At 43.3% G+C, this 19,243-nt stretch overlaps 1 long non-coding RNA gene across 1 annotated transcript; it reads right to left on the bottom strand.

Moving 5' to 3' along the window:
- Positions 1-4,176: 4,176 nt before the first annotated feature.
- LOC129582339 (uncharacterized) lies at positions 4,177-6,247 on the bottom strand. Its single transcript, XR_008689620.1, has 3 exons — positions 6,089-6,247; positions 4,419-4,472; positions 4,177-4,196 (listed from the first exon to the last, which is right to left on the bottom strand). It is a non-coding gene; the product is annotated as an uncharacterized LOC129582339 (long non-coding RNA).
- Positions 6,248-19,243: the final 12,996 nt, after the last annotated feature.

The raw sequence follows: 19,243 nt of genomic DNA, 5'->3' as shown, positions 1-19,243 counted from the left end.
ATCATTTAATTATGGATTGTCGGCCACTCTGCATGTCTAGTTTGGTCAGCACTCAGCAGAATGTATGGATTGTGGCATACAGAAAAAGCTAAATCCGGCATTTGTTTGCCGAAAAAAGTTGATGCTGAAAAGTTACGACAAAGTGTCATGCAAATGCACAACTTTCGAATGTCCGAATTTTCTGTAGTACCGACACTATTAAAGAGGTGTAAACAGTAAATGTTTAAGAAACGTATCACCTTTGCCAAACGAGTACGTTAGTTTAGTACTATCTACTATGTACTTGTGTAACATGCTTGAAAATACTTTCGTGTGCAACGGTCATTAGGGCGTGTTGTGGGGTACAAACTGCGGCTAACTGCCCTACCGGTGGAACGAGGAGATTATTGTTCAATGGCGAAATAAAGACAGCGGCGCTCTGTGCATGGACAATGTCTTCATTACACGCATCCGCGGGAATTTGGATTCTGAGTGCATGCTTATTAGCAATGTTGTGTTACTTAGTAAACAGTAAAATAAAAGGATTTACTCAGTAAACACTAAACAGTAACCTAATATTAAACAGTAAATGAACAGTAAAGTTTTTGAATACAGTAAAAGAACTTTAAGTAAGTAAAGATTTTGCGCTGAAAGTATTAAACATCGTAATGGTAAATATTAGCGTTAGATAAGTGCATACTGGGAATACAGTTCGCAAAAAACATTCCCTGAAATATCTAACGTGTATCCGACGCTGATTATTGCACATATCGAACGTTTTACGATAATAATTTATTAAGGAGACGATAAGAGGCTGCTTTCCTTTATTCCGCACTTTCTTTTGACCTCATAAACGTGGTAACGTTGTGACAAAATACATTCAAAGTCGGAAAAATAACAAAATCTTGTTGAAGAGCACTGACTGCGAAATTACTACTACCGTAGTATTTAAAACCCAACCATTTCTAAATGCGCAAATGGAAGAACAATTATGAAATCAGCACCACATTCCCTGAAAAATTTATTATACAACAATATGTAAATAATGTTACTTAAGTACTGAAAAACAATCATATATGACACTAACGGTCTGGAATACAGCCAATGTATAAGGGCGTATGCACTACTTTTCTGTGCAGCACACTATGGCAAAACTAACGGTTTCCCGAAATGAAGAACGAAGACGAAAATTATCCCTCAAAGTCAAACAGTATGTACACGATTAGATACACTATGAGGCCACACAAGCCAATCAGCAGCACAGGGAGAATCCACCAGGCACAGTTATCCAGGCACCACGAAAAGCCTCTTCGACAAGGGGGAGTTTCTTCGGTGGTACCAATTTGATGCAGATTCTCATAGCTACAGTAAGCCAGAAAATCCTCAAACGATTCAAACTGCAGGCCTCCATTCGGGAGAATTTTGGGATGAGGCAGACGTGGCTTCGTCCCGGCAGGATTGGCATCCGTTTGAGTGCCACGCTCTTCGAAAGTTTTCACTGCACGTGCAGAAGATTCGAGTTGAATACCGGATGCGGCATCTGATCCTTTAATATCCGGTTGTGCCTTTATCAGCGATTTAAGCCATTTAACGAGAGTCATAGTTAATGGTGGTCACTGGTCAGTAAGTACTAGCTAGGCACAGACCCACATTCAAGGTATTCGCAACCATACGAGTACATGTATTCAATACTATAATCCCAGGAAATTCTTAGCAGAATAAAATAATATCTTAGATGTATCGTGCCAGACGGCTGATAGAACAGCTTTTGAGTTATACATTAATTTATTACCGTACGTACCGTAGTTGTACATAGTGAAAATACTACATACATGCGCTTAGTAGCGACTAGCGATCGATAAAACTGGAAGTGCAGCTGGGCAAGTAGCCGTAAATACATGCGGGCGATTTACTGTAGTTGCATCGCTAGCAAGCAGACCAGAGTGGCGTTTCTGTCTGCCCTCTTTCTCTTTTTCTCTCTCTCTCTCTCTCTCTGCTGGGAGGAAAATACTCGCTCTCATCCATGTGCCTGAGCGGCTTATTTAAACTTTCGGAAGTTCAAATCAACACCTAACGGGCGGCCACCTCGGGGGAGGCGGCCAAGTGGCAGGCGGTTTAAGAGTTAGAAGCGCCACCTGGTGTTTGTATAATTGATTGAATGTTGGTTAATGAAGAAGAATGGTTAATGAAGTTGGAAGTATGGTTGTGCGTAGGACTCCGATAGAGACGCAGCTCAGTTAGTTTATAACATACATAAACTAACTGAGCATATTTATAACATACACCTGACTCTAAATCCCACCTCCTACGAGCTGGCAGTAAGTGTTGGTTGGGCGCAGTTGGGCGCATACTTATAACACACACCTGACTCTAAATGCTACCTCCTACGAGCTGGCAGTAAGTGTTGGTTGGGCGCAGTTGGGCGCATACTTATAACACACACCTGACTTTAACTGCTACCTCCTACGAGCTGGCAGTAACTGTTGGTTGGGCGCAGTTGGGCGCATATTTATAACACACACCTGACTCTAAATGCTACCTCCTACGAGCTGGCAGTAAGTGTTGGTTGGGCTCAGTTGGGCGCATACTTATAACACACACCTGACTCTAACTGCTACCTCCTACGAGCTGGCAGTAACTGTTGGTTGGGCGCAGTTGGGCGCATATTTATAACACACACCTGACTCTAAATACTACCTCCTACGAGCTGGCAGTAAATGCTGGTTGGGCGCAGTTGGACGCATATTTTAAAATTTACCCATCTTAATTTTTAATTTTATTTTCACTTATTGTTACCACACATCAGCTGACTTTCGGTTTGTGTAATCGGTATGATCCCGATCAGGATAGCATAATACAACTGTTCTTTTCGTTAAGGCCGTTTTGTTCTAATGCATATTTTGTACTCGTACCATGATAATTATTAAAGGTTCTCAGCTACCAGTAAGTTGTTACTTGGACTCAGTAGGTCGCATATTTATAAAATATTATGATCTACTCAAACTTGAAAACAAAGAAATTGCCTTATTTATTTCGTCCTTTAGTTATTGGTAACTTTAAAAGTTAATTACTACAAAACCAATACAAAATAACAAAATAATAGTTTATTTCAGTATAAGAAAAATACTAAGATACAAACTTTACAAGTATTAAACGAGTAATTCAACATAACTACATCACATAGATAATAATACCGCACCACCACTGTCAGATAATAATACCACAGGTAACTATAATGCACTTAGAAAAAATGGTATAATGGCGGTAATAAATTCATGAATCGCTCAAATAACAACAATAAAAATGAAAACGATTGGTCCATCTCGAAGTAAAAGCAACGGTTCATGCTATTCCATTCATTTATTTCGTTTCTTCGGAGTTCCTGTATAAACAAATAAGTGGTAAATAAATAAATTTAAAAAAAATAAATTTTAAATTAATAATTATATTTAAATTCTTACCAACAGATCGTTTGCTGGAGTCAGGCTGCAGTACGGTTGTATTGTCGTCAGTGACAACAATATCCATAGCACTTCCTGGAATTTCGTCTATCAAAATAAAAATTCATTATTAATTTTGAAGATTAATAATTAATTTATTCTCGTAAAAAAGGTTATACCTGGCTTTTTTTCTTCCATATACGTTTTGCTGATTGTTTCTTTGCTCCGACCCTATATGAATATTTTATAAAAATTAAAAATTATAACTTGTGTTAATATCTTGTTATATTTATGAAACGTTTTTATTGCTAACTTCAATATAAGCATAAGACTGTTTCAGTATGACGCGATATTGCTTATTCATAGCTGAAAAATCGTGAATCCCAATCAATCCGCTTTGATGCGCAGCAGCTGAATGTCCAAATAATTGCTGTTGAATTTGATTATATCCCACAACATCCACAACACCACTGTCGTCAACGATTCGCAACTACAATAACAAAAGAATTTGTAATATAAATTAGGACCTTATGCTTCATGACTATCGTAATTACAGTTATTGGCTTGTAGACAAATGTAACTTCCGATGGTTTCGGCTCAGTCAAGGATAATAATTAACCATAATTTTATTAAAATATGAACTGCCAAATATTTGTTCTTTTATCTGTTTCTTAGGTTTCTTAGGTTTCTTACTCTTTTCACACTTTCGCTTAACACCTCTTTTTTCCATCTTTGTATAACTTACCCAAATTCTTGTCCCCATTTTCGTTTCAATACCTTAAAAAACCAGCAAATAAAAATTTTTGCACAATCAAATTAAATTAAAACACTTACCAATAAAACCATACACCTAAAATGGCATGTATACAAAAACAACTCAAACATACAACCAAACAACCGCAACAAAAATCGGAATGAAAGTCATGTTCTCCAAATTTTTCCAATTTTAATCTACAATAAAAAACATTTGTAAACCTCTAAACGGAATATTGCACCCACCTGTCTCTCATAACTCCAACTTCACTTGCCAATCTCAAAACGGATCAAAATACCCTAAAATACTGAATGATACGGAACGTTGCACCCACCTGTTTCTTCAAAATATTTACTAGATTTAGTAAAATAAAAATCGCCAAATACAACAGACTTCACATCATACGGATCGTTACACCCACCTGTTTCTTCAAAATATCTTATTCCCACACACATAATCATTCATCCATAACTACATTTACTCCAAAACATACCCAGATTCAAACCATAAAACCAATCAACTTTACAGTACATTATACGCATCATATACTATATACGCATACGCATCATATACTATCGCAACATATACTATACAATAAACCATACGGAACACTACATCCACCTGTTTCTTCAATTTGATTTTATCAACTACAATATCTACACAACATAACTCTAAAAATCCCAAATAAATTTTCTATAATGCCACTTATTCTTTCTATATTTTACCAGAATATACTTTTCCATTTTTTCCATAATATAATTTCTATTTTCCTTCATATGATCCATATTTTCCTTTTCTTTCATCATTTATTAACATAAATATTATAACTACCTTCCTATTAATGATAACGTCAGTTACCGGTTACAGAAAGTCCTCTGCAGTTAAGTAAACTGCATTTATGTAAACTGTCCCAGATAACAGTCTCAAAAACGACCTATACGTCGTGCAACAACCTACTCTAGCGATACCGGTGTTTAGTGAAAATAAGTAAGCGCTCGCCACTATTTTAAAATTCTATAGTAATGCACCATTAATGTGCTGCACATTTGAATTCTCACAGAAAAAATGATTGGGTGTAGTTCGAAAAAGTATATCAATAAGCGTCAGTGAATATAACGATGAATACCGCGCAACACCATAGTAAGTACTACAGTAAAACTGTAAATAGTATAGCTGTTTTCTGGGCACTTCATCAGTTGGTAGTCGATTGAAAGTTAATCTTGATCGAAGTGAATAAAAGAACAAATAACGTTCGCCACAAAGCAAAAAGATAAGAAAGAAAATAAAATTAAGTAATAAATTTAGTAAACGCAGTAATGGAATAATATATTTTTCTACTATGTTTCAAGAGTTGTCATAACTGGCACTTGACTAATAAAAAACATAAAAATCGCAAAAATAACAAAACACCCACCCGAAACACTCAAACCCCAAAAAAGCATTAAAATTTTAACATGAAATTCCAAAAAAATCTACACTAGCAAAAAATCTCTCCTTCTCATATTCTTTCTGACGAACGACTAATGTATCTCTTCGTTACGAGAGGTAATTACCAAAAGTCATTACAACAAAACTCCTAGCTCGTTATATTAGTAAGTTACATTATTGATAATGTTAAGTACTAAAAGTTCTACTAGTAGCACGTTAAAAATTTTTTATCTTTCACACAAGCGAAAAGCAGCTGCACTACTTGATATTATCTACACACCAAACATCCGAATATACAGATATACTGTATAACATCCTTAAAACTCCGTAGATATCCTTAAAACTCCGTTTAAACCACACTACCATAAAGCCAAAGCCAACCAATTCTCTAATTATTCCTTAATATCTTTTAATCTATTCAACTTAGAAAACCAAATGCAACAAAAAATTACCAATAATGACAAAATTCACTAAAAAAATTCCTTACTTGTCACAAATCTGCCAAAATCCATTCAAACACCTCTTCCCAGGCACTCCAAACCACTCTCCACCTTACTACAACAACCTTTGCTATCAAACTATCAAATAAGATCTTACAACACAATCCACACAACAAACTTCTCACAATTTCCCTTAACCAACTAAATTTCCACCGCACTCCGATTTCCTTTATATACCCACAACACACTATACTTCACAAAACCACCAATCACCAGCAAATACCTACCTCCCCCATCCGATAACTTCCAATCAAAAATCATTTCGTCAGAGAACTTTAAAAGCGGCCTCATTTATATCGAAACACCCAACCCGAAAATCGTCCTTGACAGGACACATATGGCTAAACTACTGCTTCTACAAAAAAGACTACCCTTACAAATTCTACACAACAGAGCCATATGGTCTCGGGTGCTAAACACCCTCTGTCGCGATGGCAACCCCCCATCGCCTGCCGGAAAACGTCACTCGGGCAGTTGATTTTTTGCTAGCTACCTAACCCGAATTCCTCCGTAAATTTATTTACTTCTAATTTGTTTAAGCGTTTTGTAAAAGCAAATTAACCGAAAATTTTAAAATTACAAATTCCAACTGCTTCCGGTGGGTGAACAAATGGCAACCTCCTGGTTTGGCAGCTTGATTTAGTTAGCTTCCCACTTGGAAGTGATTATTTGCTAAGTCCCCGAAGAGATGGAAAACTTACTGCAAAACTGCCATACGCGAGCAGGCGAATAACTGAAGTGAAGGCGAACGACCGGCGGCGTCATGCGCATGAAGCAGGCCAAACTTCGCGAGCGCATGTAAGCTGCAGCGGTCTCGTAAGTAGTAAATTTCCAGGTATTTTTCAACAGGAACAGTATCCCATGCACAGTGCATATTGTACGTCGCAGTAATGCAGCGTAACAGTTTCATTGCGACCAGTGCAACAATTCGGCGGTCTTTCGTAATGATCAGCAGGCCGTCTCAGGATTTGCAGCGCTTCCGTGTAAATGACATTCTCTGCCTTCCACTGTCGCGGGTGAGAAGTAATTCTTCGTATCCAGCACTTTCCGTGGCGTGCATTCGTTGCAGAGTACGCCCAGGAAGTATAATGGACTGGACGGATGGATGGAAGTATAATGGCACGTGTGAACTGCACTTTAGGACCAGTACAGTCCATCAGCGATGACCTTTTTGTGTAACGTAAAGTCTCCAAACCAAATTCGCCGTTGCCGCCAACTTCCGGCCTCTCAATGTGTCATAATCCACAATTTGTATGGTTCCGTCAGGCCAAGTCGATCATTAAGGACTGATGAATTATTATTAACACTCTCACTCGTCTATGGTTATTTACACGGAGTTTAAGTTTAAGTAAACCATTAAATAAACCATAGCTCATGTGTTTCGTCATCAGGATGTAGGGAACATCTTGGGGGATATTACGGCGATTTTAATGGACAACCGGGAACGAAACGGTTCAACACAAAAATTTCGGAGTATAAAAACGTTGCAGTCCACTGGAGTGTTTTGTAACGTGCTCTTTACAGCAAGCATCAGCATCCTTCTCTCGTACGGTCGTTCGATCTGGCCATCGTGAATTACGTACAATTTCCACACCCCGTTTCTTTTCCAGCGTTTTCCTTTACGTGGTAAAGCCAAACGCAGCCTTTGCATAGCACTTGAAATTTTAAAAGAGTCAGAGTCGTTTTCTTTCAATCACAGTACATCGTTAAGAAAATGGCGACGAAACACTTAAGTCACACCCGGGCCCCGGCGAACCACTGCGCTGCATTACGATAGTTGCAGCCACCACCGTACGCGTGCGGCTGTGCCGTCGCAGTGTAAGACTGTAAGTGACACGTGCACAAGAAAGCTGAATCAAGCTAAAACGTAGTTTTCAAAAAATAAAATCAATCCAATTAACATATGCGAATCCAAATCATATGGCCTAGCCGCGTATTTTTACTTCTTATTGTAAAAATACTGTTGAGAAGTTTCGGTAACTGTACCTACACGTGTCACCAGGGACATCGCCAATTCACCATGAACGCAACGCCCCGGTATTTTCGTCAGCTATATTCGGGCGCACGCGAAGTCAACTACGGCAACACGGTGCTGGTGGAGCGTGATAACGGTCAGTGGTGGCTGGGATACGTTCAGGATATTGACGGCGATAATTTCTTCGTTGACTTCGACGCCAGCACGGTCAATGCCGAATGGATTCACTCCCGCCATATCTGGCCACATCAGTTCACGCGTCCGTCATATTCCGACCCAATTCCCGACCGTCCGGCGAGGGTGGCGCTGCGCGACGAAGCCGGTGGTCCCCTGGTACTTCGCCTGATAACTATCACTCACATTCTGGACTCCATGTTCTACATCGTGCGTGTGGATGATGGAGGCACTACGCAGACGGTGACCTGTCACTTGGCGCACTTTACCCAGTTCGCCAGTATTCCGTCGCCCGAAGACTGCTTCTTCGAGAGATCTACGTGGATTTTGTTCAAGAAACATGTCATCAAGTTCCCCAACGCCCACCTCCTTCGAGATATTGATTTCTTCCCCTGTTTCCTGACCAATACGTGTCAATTGGGACTGGATCCGCGTGCGGTGTGTAATTCCGACTGCCGTTACGCACGGGACGTGCGGACCGACAGATTTGCTTTTAATTGTCAAACTAAACATCGGGCGTCCAGTGGGGAGCGTTATGAGTTCTATGTGGGCTGCCGCGTGTATGTTCGAGCGGACGTGGACACGATCACCCTGATCTGCGCCGAGGTCCACAAAGATGCCGGTCGATATCATTCGTGGATGAGTTTATACCCCAACAGCAGTATGTTCTGGAGCGGGGAATCCTTACAGGAAGCCTGCGAAAACTATCTTTCTCAGCAGCTGGCGGAACAGTCGAATATCGTTCAAGTTCGTCCATCGACTGTCCTCGAGCATGGTAAGCGGACGATTGGCAAATGTCTAGCAAATAAATCGCCTCCAGAGTCCAGACTCCCTGCTTTACTGTATAAGTACACAGAAGCAAACCGCACCGCTGGCAGGCTGGATGTTGTGGTGTCCCTGCTGTTCACCGCCCCAGCTGCATATAATATTGAGCCATTCTGGTTGTGTACATTTTCGTACATCCCACTGTGTGGCGCTACTTGATGGAGCGCTACACGAGTAAACTGATTACAGTGCGTACTCCTAATATGACGCGCATTGCTTGTCCTCTATAGGTATGAGTGAGCGGGTCATCAATGATCTTGCGCATCCGGTCTTCGCTTGTGTTCTTGCTAATCTGGATGTGTATACCCAGTTCCGGATGTATCGGTAAGTTTTTACGTCTTTATCTTCGTGATGTATCAGTAAACGTGAAGCCGTAGTGTAAAAGTAAGCAGTAAAAAACAGTCATGTTAAGGTTATATGGCCCAGTAAGATACTAAAGCTAATGAATGTTGTCTGAGCGGTTCACCATGTGTGGCTACCTGTTCTGACCAGTTCACCGTGCGCACAGCATGACTAAACACATTTATCGGAAGCTGCCCTTCTATTTCTGAACCTGATTTTAGTTTTCGTTCTTCGTCCGTTCGTACGGACGTACTAATAAAGTCAGGCCTGCGCTCTGGCCGCACAGTGAATTGGTGTTTCTCGATTCTGGTAATCGTAATCATACAGTATGTAGCTGCTTCGTGACCTCGCATCCTTTTCCAACCTGAAGAGTCAGTGAGCTCCCTCGAAGCGCTGAGTAAGCAATTCGAGTGGAGATGCTTTAACACTTCGTCTACTAGCACGGTTACTAGCACAGCATCGTTTTAATACGTACGTACATTTAGCTTTGCACACTCCGAAATACATTTTGTATCGTTTTATTCGAGTATCAGTCTACAACCAGATGGTTTTCATTTACAAATTGGTTTGTACACCGCATTCGGTTGCTAAATAAAAATGGAACAAAGTTTAAAGCATCATTTTGGGCTTTGCTTTCAAGTAATCCGGTTGCAAAATGATATTACATACTCTGTAATGTGAAAAGTGCTTCGGAGTGCACGAATATTTCGTGGGTGTACAATACTCCTTCTGTACAGTAATGTCCTGGTTAGGGTATGCGCATTGTGGCGGCTTCTTCTGTTGGAATACGTCAGTCATCGGGACATGATTTTCGACAGCCCGGGAATGTGCCCAAGAAAACCATATGACCACGATTTGAAAGTGGAAAAATATTTTCGCGCGTACAGATTCATGACCATACTGAACCGCACCGTTGATCAACACACTCGCACGCTGGCACTGCTGGATGACGGCACATACCCCAACGCCAGGTTTGATATCAGCGAAAAAATGTCGGGGATCCGAATATTACTGGAAGCGAAGGGCATCCGCTTGCCACGGATCATCGTGAGGAACGCTGCGCATACTCTACATAAAACACCGTTCTTGGCCATTTACCGTGTTGGATACAGTGCAGAATATGCAGCGCAGATGCTGTCCATGCAAATGGCGGTGTGTGAGGAACTACTGCTGGTTAATTACTCCGCGATGGAAGCTTTAATCGGATCCGCTCTTGAGATACTGCTCGACAATGACGAACCGGGATTTTTTGAACGCGAAAGGTAATGGTGTCGCCGAGATGACGTTCGCTTGGATGTGGACCATGTGCTTATTCCGTTTTTGCGCTTCCGGGCCACGGAAACGCCTGCTGAACGGTGTCGGCGCTTTGTAACCATCGCCAACGACAACTGCCCGGAGATTTCTCAGCGTGTACGTGATAAGGTCACAGCGATACAAGCGCGTTGGGCGAAGACGCTGATTTATTCCGGGGAATGGAGCAGCATTCGAGCCTTCCTTCGAGTGTAAATGCCGTTTAGGCAAACTTCATTCGTTTTCAGTACGTTTCTCGAAATCATGGTTTGTTAATCAGGTTCAACAGTATTGGCTGCGAGTCTGCGACGACAATCCCCAGCGATGGGATACGATGAATCTGCGCCGTCTGGGCATATCCACTTTGTCTAAAGTGACTTTTGCAGCACTGGAGGGATGCTATAAAGACACGCAGGTTGCAATACAATGCAGAAGTGGCTCAATCTGTACCAAACTTCTAATTCACTGTCACTGTCTCGTCGCGGACCAAATTGGCGCGACGCCAATATGGATCACCGACGCCGCCATGCCTGTATATAACCGCGATGCGCCGCGACACTGCATATACCGCGGCCAGGCATACTTGCCGCGACGCCGCGATGGCCGCGATGCCTGTATATTGCCGCGATGCACCGCGACACGGGATATACCGCAGTCAGGCATACTGCCGCGACGCCGCGATGGCCGCGATGCCTGTATATTGCCGCGATGCATCGCGACACGGCACATACCGCAGTCAGGCATACTGCCGCGACGCCGCGATGGCCGCGATGCCTGTATATTGCCGCGATGCACCGCGACACGGCATATACCGCAGTCAGGCATACTGCCGCGACGCCGCGATGGCCGCGATGCCTGTATATTGCCGCGATGCACCGCGACACTGCATATACCGCGGCCAGGCATACTTGCCGCGACGCCGCGATGGCCGCGATGCCTGTATATTGCCGCGATGCACCGCGACACGGGATATACCGCAGTCAGGCATACTGCCGCGACGCCGCGATGGCCGCGATGCCTGTATATTGCCGCGATGCACCGCGACACGGCATATACCGCAGTCAGGCATACTGCCGCGACGCCGCGATGGCCGCGATGCCTGTATATTGCCGCGATGCACCGCGACACTGCATATACCGCGGCCAGGCATACTTGCCGCGACGCCGCGATGGCCGCGATGCCTGTATATTGCCGCGATGCACCGCGACACGGGATATACCGCAGTCAGGCATACTGCCGCGACGCCGCGATGGCCGCGATGCCTGTATATTGCCGCGATGCACCGCGACACTGCATATACCGCAGTCAGGCATACTGCCGCGACGCCGCGATGGCCGCGATGCCTGTATATTGCCGCGATGCACCGCGACACGGCATATACCGCAGTCAGGCATACTGCCGCGACGCCGCGATGGCCGCGATGCCTGTATATTGCCGCGATGCACCGCGACACGGCATATACCGCAGTCAGGCATACTGCCGCGACGCCGCGATGGCCGCGATGCCTGTATATTGCCGCGATGCACCGCGACACGGCATATACCGCAGTCAGGCATACTGCCGCGACGCCGCGATGGCCGCGATGCCTGTATATTGCCGCGATGCACCGCGACACTGCATATACCGCAGTCAGGCATACTGCCGCGACGCCGCGATGGCCGCGATGCCTGTATATAGCCGCGATGAACCGCGACACGGCATATACCGCAGTCAGGCATACTGCCGCGACGCCGCGATGGCCGCGATGCCTGTATATTGCCGCGATGCACCGCGACACTGCATATACCGCAGTCAGGCATACTGCCGCGACGGCGCGATGGCCGCGATGCCTGTATATAGCCGCGATGAACCGCGACACGGCATATACCGCAGTCAGGCATACTGCCGCGACGCCGCGATGGCCGCGATGCCTGTATATAGCCGCGATGAACCGCGACACGGCATATACCGCAGTCAGGCATACTGCCGCGACGCCGCGATGGCCGCGATGCCTGTATATTGCCGCGATGAACCGCGACACGGCATATACCGCAGTCAGGCATACTGCCGCGACGCCGCGATGGCCGCGATGCCTGTATATAGCCGCGATGAACCGCGACACGGCATATACCGCAGTCAGGCATACTGCCGCGACGCCGCGATGGCCGCGATGCCTGTATATTGCCGCGATGCACCGCGACACGGCATATACGGCAGTCAGGCATACTGCCGCGACGCCGCGATGGCCCCGATGTCTGTATAAAACAGCATCCAATACGGTCTATTGATTCGATGTAGGAGCTCTAATGCAGTCATTTAAAAGCACCATGCTGCGATTCATTAATAAGTAATAATATGTTACTGTGAAAGTAACTTATTCTAACACAGCACGACAGGCTAATGGATCTCCGACTGAAAAATCTGGTTACCGGCAGCAAATGCCTTAAATCCGGCTGCACATCTGATGCTCATTTCGTAGACGAAGTAGTCGCGCGCTGCATTGCAATGAGTAACCGTTATAATCCTAAACAACGCGCGATTTTTGGGGCTTTGTTTTAAAACCACGGGAACATCCCGGCTTTTCAGTTTTAGCCACGCAATTCCAAGATTATATATCGCGGTAGTTTTACAAAACGACGGTATTTGGCTTCAGTAATCGCAAATCGTGTGATATATGCAGTTTCCTGTGCTACGTTTGTGGTTGCCAACTTACCAGTGTCAGCTAATAAGACAGCGACCACATTATCACCGTTACGTCTTAAAATTGAAAAAATTATGGTCTATGGAGGACATCTATGCGACCACCGTTACCAGTGTAGCCAGCCAAACCCTGTCTGTGTCAACTATGTAAAAATCCAATGCAACCGCGGTTTCCAGTGTAACCAGCGGGACCGTCATCTCATTAACAGCGTGTTCGCTGCGGTTTCCCTGCTTGTCAACGGTCTAACCTGTCTGCTTTACCTGACAAACTACAGCCTCCTGCATAACGCTTTTTATCTATACGTCTTAAATCTGACTCAATGAATTATAGCTGCCTCACTGTAGCTGTATTTGGTGCAGAACAATTGCAATCGGTTCTGGCTGGGCGAACATGCCTGTGGCTTCTACCTGCACGGCGCTTAGGTCATCGGACGCAGGACTATCTTCTGCCACGTTTTGATCATGGCTAACCGCTACCGTGTTCCCGATGGGATACTGGGATTAATTCCCACACTCCGAGACCAGCGGTTATCTTGTGCGCCGCGGCATTCCTGGTGACGCACGTGACGATGCTGCCGTTGGTGGTGCTGCGGGAGTTGCACGGACCGGCGCTGCAGTACTACCGATAACATATGCAATTGTCCTATAGGCTATATGTGTATATCACGTTTTTCATCAGCCTACTAGAGCTTTAATAACGGAGCTGACCCGGTACATGATGCCAAATTCGAGTAATATGCATGCCATATGTTTTTTTACTCAAAAACTGTCCCATTGACGCTCTCCGAAGTACTATTTCGCATCGTTTTATTGCATTCTGTAGCCCAATGATTTGCATACGTTGACCTGAAAAGTGAAAACGTATTCCTTGTTGTCTTTGGATTTTTCGGACTGTTATTTCATCCATAATGGCACAATTGGATGCGGGAACAAACGGCTTTTACACCAGTGCATACAGATTAGTTGGCTACCGAATGCAATAAAACGACGCAAAAAGATGTTTTGAATTGTGCGAAAGTGGGATGTTTTCATGTGTGTACCCCTGTACTCCATTCTTTGGAACATGAACCGGATTACTTCCTTAAACATATTTTAAATTTTCATACTTTTCTCCGGTTTAATTTATCACGAGAAAAAGGATCATTGTAGAAATTATCAAATCCAAACCAGGCCATATATACAGTTTATTGCCAAAACGTTTAAATGCCACCAAATTGCGGGTAGAACACAAATACCTAAACGGTAAATTTCAATATTTGTTTTTTTTTGTGGATCACTGCACATCAAGCACACTAGACACTCGAACAATAACGACGGCCATCACGGTGTGCGCCACGATTATCTGCGTCCTCGAGGTGTTGATTGTGGCGCCGTACCCATTCATTCTGTATAAGTACCGGAAGAAACGCCGGCTGAATCCCGCGAGAAAACCTGACCATTGTAACGTAAGGTTATCGGTTTTTGATAGGAGATATGCCAAGATATCAGCCTACTTTTATCTGACTGTAAAATACGATGTGCAAAATGCTTGACACTTGACGGACACGCGCTGTGAAAACATCCTGCTCAGATGTAATGCAATATTTTTTAGTTTGCTGAAATTTTTCAAAGAACGCATAGTTCGTTTCATGAAATGAAGGCCAAGCAGCTAGTTCTGAACACTGACTTGATCAAAAACAGGAACGGTTCCATTTCCGGCACCACGTCAAACTATTAGTGCCACATATGAGCGGTGGAAAGCACTAACTTTATGATCGAGAAAAAATAAATTCCAAATTTTAACGCCTCTTGCGCGTCCTGGGCTGAGTTCTTTCTGGAAGGTCACTTTAAACAGCTTTCAACTTTTTTCGTCAGGTTTCGTCTTGCTATGATCGGTGCCGTAACTTGCAGTCCGTTCACCTACTGCCGAGAAAAGACAGTAACAATCCCTTTATCACGAGCGTGGGACTCGACATCCTTCGCTGGGATATATTCGGGGAACGGGATAATCACAGAACGAGACATACCAAGTGCGCTACAAAAAGAACGATTGTTTCGCTAAAAGTTTCAAGTTCTATCAAGCAGTATATAAGTCATACTTATTGAAGTTGCGAAGGTCGTTGAGGGCATCTGCGTTAAGAGTTCTTACGGCTGATGTCCGAGTGAGCCGTCGTTCTTTGTTGGCTGCTAAGGGTTTTTTTTCGTCCGTTTGATTGACAGCCGTTTTCACAGTTTCTGGGCCGATAATGCTTAGATTAACTAAAGTTTATGCTTGTCCGGCGGAAAGTTGCTGCAGTGCGGCTGAAAACAGTGTTCTCCGATCGTAAAGGTCGGATCCTCCTAGTGCTGATGCAAAGATTTCCAAAACCCTGCTGTCGGTAAAAGCTTCCCCATTATTCATACGCACGCGCATAAGCACCGGCGTCATCTTGTGGACGCTTACAACAGCCGCGTGGTTGTGGCCAGGTTCTAAAAATTTGGGTCGGCCAAGATTACCTTTGCCTCCCCTTTGCCTTTGCCTTTTCACTTTGGCTTTTTCAACTTAACCTTTACCTTTGCCTTTGCCGCCGCGAACACCTTACCGTCCGAATTAGCCTTCCCATAAAACCGTTCTAAATGACCTTTACTGTTGGCTCTAGCCTTTGCATAACAGACTACCGTCAGACAAATTACCGTTTTTTTTAATAATTGACGTCAAGCAACAAAATAATGTAAACATAACTGGACCGGCGACTAACGTTTTAGATCAGATCCTGTTCGATTATTAACAGTGGCGTCGACGCAAACTGTGGTAGTCATAAAGTAGTAGCCGACTTAATAAGAGATAGGCTAGGATACATTCAGGATATCTCTGACCGACTGCTGACATTCAAGCGGATAGATGCTTATATGGAACTCATATTTGAAGATGGATTCAGATTGTTTTAGTATAAACAGTAAAAGACGCTTGCCTTATTAAGTATTAAAAATTCTACAAAACCCTTAAAATACTGATACTGTATCGGCAAAATTTATCTAATCGAAGGCTAATTGAGTAAAATTTACCGTTCTGCGCTATCAGCGACAGCAAATAAGGAGTGCTCACAATGTCGTTGACCTTGGCCCCATCAGAATCAAACTCGCACGGTACCACGATAGCGTTTTCAGTTAGGCCAGTCATGTCCAGTTTGCCAGCGTTTTGCAGTTTCCAGTCTTTCGACGCATGAGATAAATCGCTTGCCGCCACTCAGCCACTGTTTCGATGGTGTGGATCTATTATTCCATTGATTCTATTATTGTTTATTGTACGGCAGGCAGGTAACCCATTGAAAGCTAAGATCGAATCTAGCGTGGGAATTTAAACCTGGCTATTATGCGGTGAAAAGGCGATAAGACGTACAGTATGTACTATGTACAATAAAAAATGTACAATAAAAAGATCAGTTTATTTCTCAATATGTACAAAAGCGAACCTCGCCTTTGTACATATTGCGAAAATAAACTGATCTAATAAAAAAAAATATAAATAAAAAATGGTTACGATGGTATAATTTAATACGAGTATACTGTATAAAGCAAAAATTTCATAATTTTCCATGTCGAAGATACCACGGCGCTAAAAAACTTCGGAAATGGTAAAGTGTTTGACGGCCTTCTGTCATGCATCGGCTAAAGCCAACGGTAAAGGTAATTTAGGGCGGTTTTTTGGAAAGGCTAACTCCGACGGTAAGGTGTTCGCGGCGGCAGAGGCAAAGGTAAAGGTAAAGTTGAAAAAGGCAAAGTGAAAAGGCAAAGGCAAAGGGGAGGCAAAGGTAATCTTGGCCGACCCAAAAATTTCCAGAAGCGGATATGACAAATTGGCGGTTTCGAGCTTCTGTTGTTTTTACTGCGTGCAAGGGGATTCGGTAACAGGAATCCATATTATACGCATAGATAGTATGCAAACGAAAGCAGATAACCGATAGCTGCGCAGAGCAGCGTTTTAATTTTGACGATATACTCTGCAGTACTGTACAGTAATGCCTTATCAAACTACCTAAACTATGGAGGAATCCAAAATGCACCTCCTTCTGCAGCAACGACGCAAGGAACTTGAAGATGTCGAGCTGGGCTGGAAACGACTCCGTAATTGACAATTGTATGGGGAAGCTGAGAATTTGATTGTAATCGGTATCGTGAAGCAGCACGCGCTCCAAGACGCCGTCGAACTGAGCGCTACGACCAGATGGAACGATTTTTTTATCAGAATGACGACCGTTACGCGTGAGCTTTGTGGTGTACAGATGGAGATCGTCCTGGCTGACTTTCCTGAAAATAAAGTATTCGTCAGTATAGGTGCTACCCACAAATAAATTTTTTCTTTGGTCGGACACTTATTTTTCGAACACCATCATACCATTGACAAGAAGATTTACTTCGCAAACTAGACTAGACTTCGTTTGCCCACAAATGTCTACTTAACTTATAATAAAAGCGGACGTTGATCCAGATCCTGATTTATGTACATGGCTTTCCGGCCTTGCCATGTACCAAGGTCTGCACAGATGCAGGTAACAGTGCAAGTAGTAAAAAGGTCACACAAGTTCTCGCAATTAAACGGTTAAAGTCAACCGTATTTGGGTAGCTATGCGCGCCAGGTAACAAAGAAACGCACGAAAAAGTATGTAAGTCTCAGCGAAAAAAATACCGTTTAATCGTAAGTCGAATTTGCTTCCGTGCCGAGAAGGAAATTGAACACCGAACTGGAAATGAAAAAATCATTTTTGATGCTGTAACGTGGTGTATGCACTATGCAGTATTACGTCGAAAAAGTTAATTCTGTGTTTAGACGCGCGAATATGGGTTGCTGGATGTACTTTTGCTCGAAACACACAAAACTTTGGTTGATTTGTGCAGAAGAGTTAGCTTGGGTTATGGTTTTTCAACGTCGAGCGAAACGGTTACACGGACGGGAAAGCTGAAAACCCATCCCAGAATTCTTGTTTAACAATCAAATCCTTTACCTGCTTACGCGCTGTGACGTCATGTTTTAATATTCGGCTGTGGCTTGAGCGTCCTGTAACGCTTACACAGAGCAATTGACCTCTCCCATTGTACTCAGAATCCTAAATTTTAGGTTGTAAATAGAAGTTGACTGTGGTGCCGTGTTTACGACCGCGACAATGTGGAAGAGCGAATAAACTGATACTCAACAGTAAGGTGTTTACAACGTGAGCGTAAAGATTTATTTAGAGGCTAAAAAATTTGAATTTCGTGGCTTAAGCAAACCAACCAAATCTTTGTGATCTTAAGAAAACAAAAGTACGTTTCTCAATCTAAATGGCTACTCGTCATGTAAAGAAATAGTTACAAAAGTCAGAATTCTACGAGTAGAAAGCTGGAACATTTCTGCACCATACTTCAACAATACTTTCATCTGCAAAAGTCAATAGCGCGTAACAAATAAGAATTAAATAGCTGTTTAACATTACCGGCTACTACATTATGCTGACTGCAGTACAGGTTGGTCTTTAATTGTAAACTGCGGACAATGTACACAAATGCAAGTTGAATCACGCATTCAGTAGCCCATGCCATCCACCGTTTCGTAAAAATCATAAATTTCCGAAAGTTCGTCGTCGGTTATTTTGTAAGCAAAAGAGTCTGTAAATTCGAATATAAAAATAATTCTTTACAAATTAACCAATACTGTGTAGACATATTAAAATCCGAATCGATTGGTGTCCGATTGGATTGGTGGCCGAAACGAGCATCGGGCGAAGTGCTTGCATGTGGCAGAATTGTAACACGATCAAGGTGATAGCACGAGAATGCAAACAACTGTCGTGGGATCTTGCTAAAGGCTAAACCAATGCAGCGGTTTACAAACACTTCTTCTATCTGATAAAATTTGTAGCGT

Source organism: Paramacrobiotus metropolitanus, unplaced genomic scaffold (assembly GCF_019649055.1).
Source record: "Paramacrobiotus metropolitanus isolate TYO unplaced genomic scaffold, Prichtersi_v1.0 Parri_scaffold0000007, whole genome shotgun sequence".
NCBI lineage: Eukaryota > Metazoa > Tardigrada > Eutardigrada > Parachela > Macrobiotidae > Paramacrobiotus > Paramacrobiotus metropolitanus.
The sequence above is the reverse complement of the archived record's forward strand: the minus strand, read 5'-3'. Positions and strand labels throughout refer to the sequence as shown.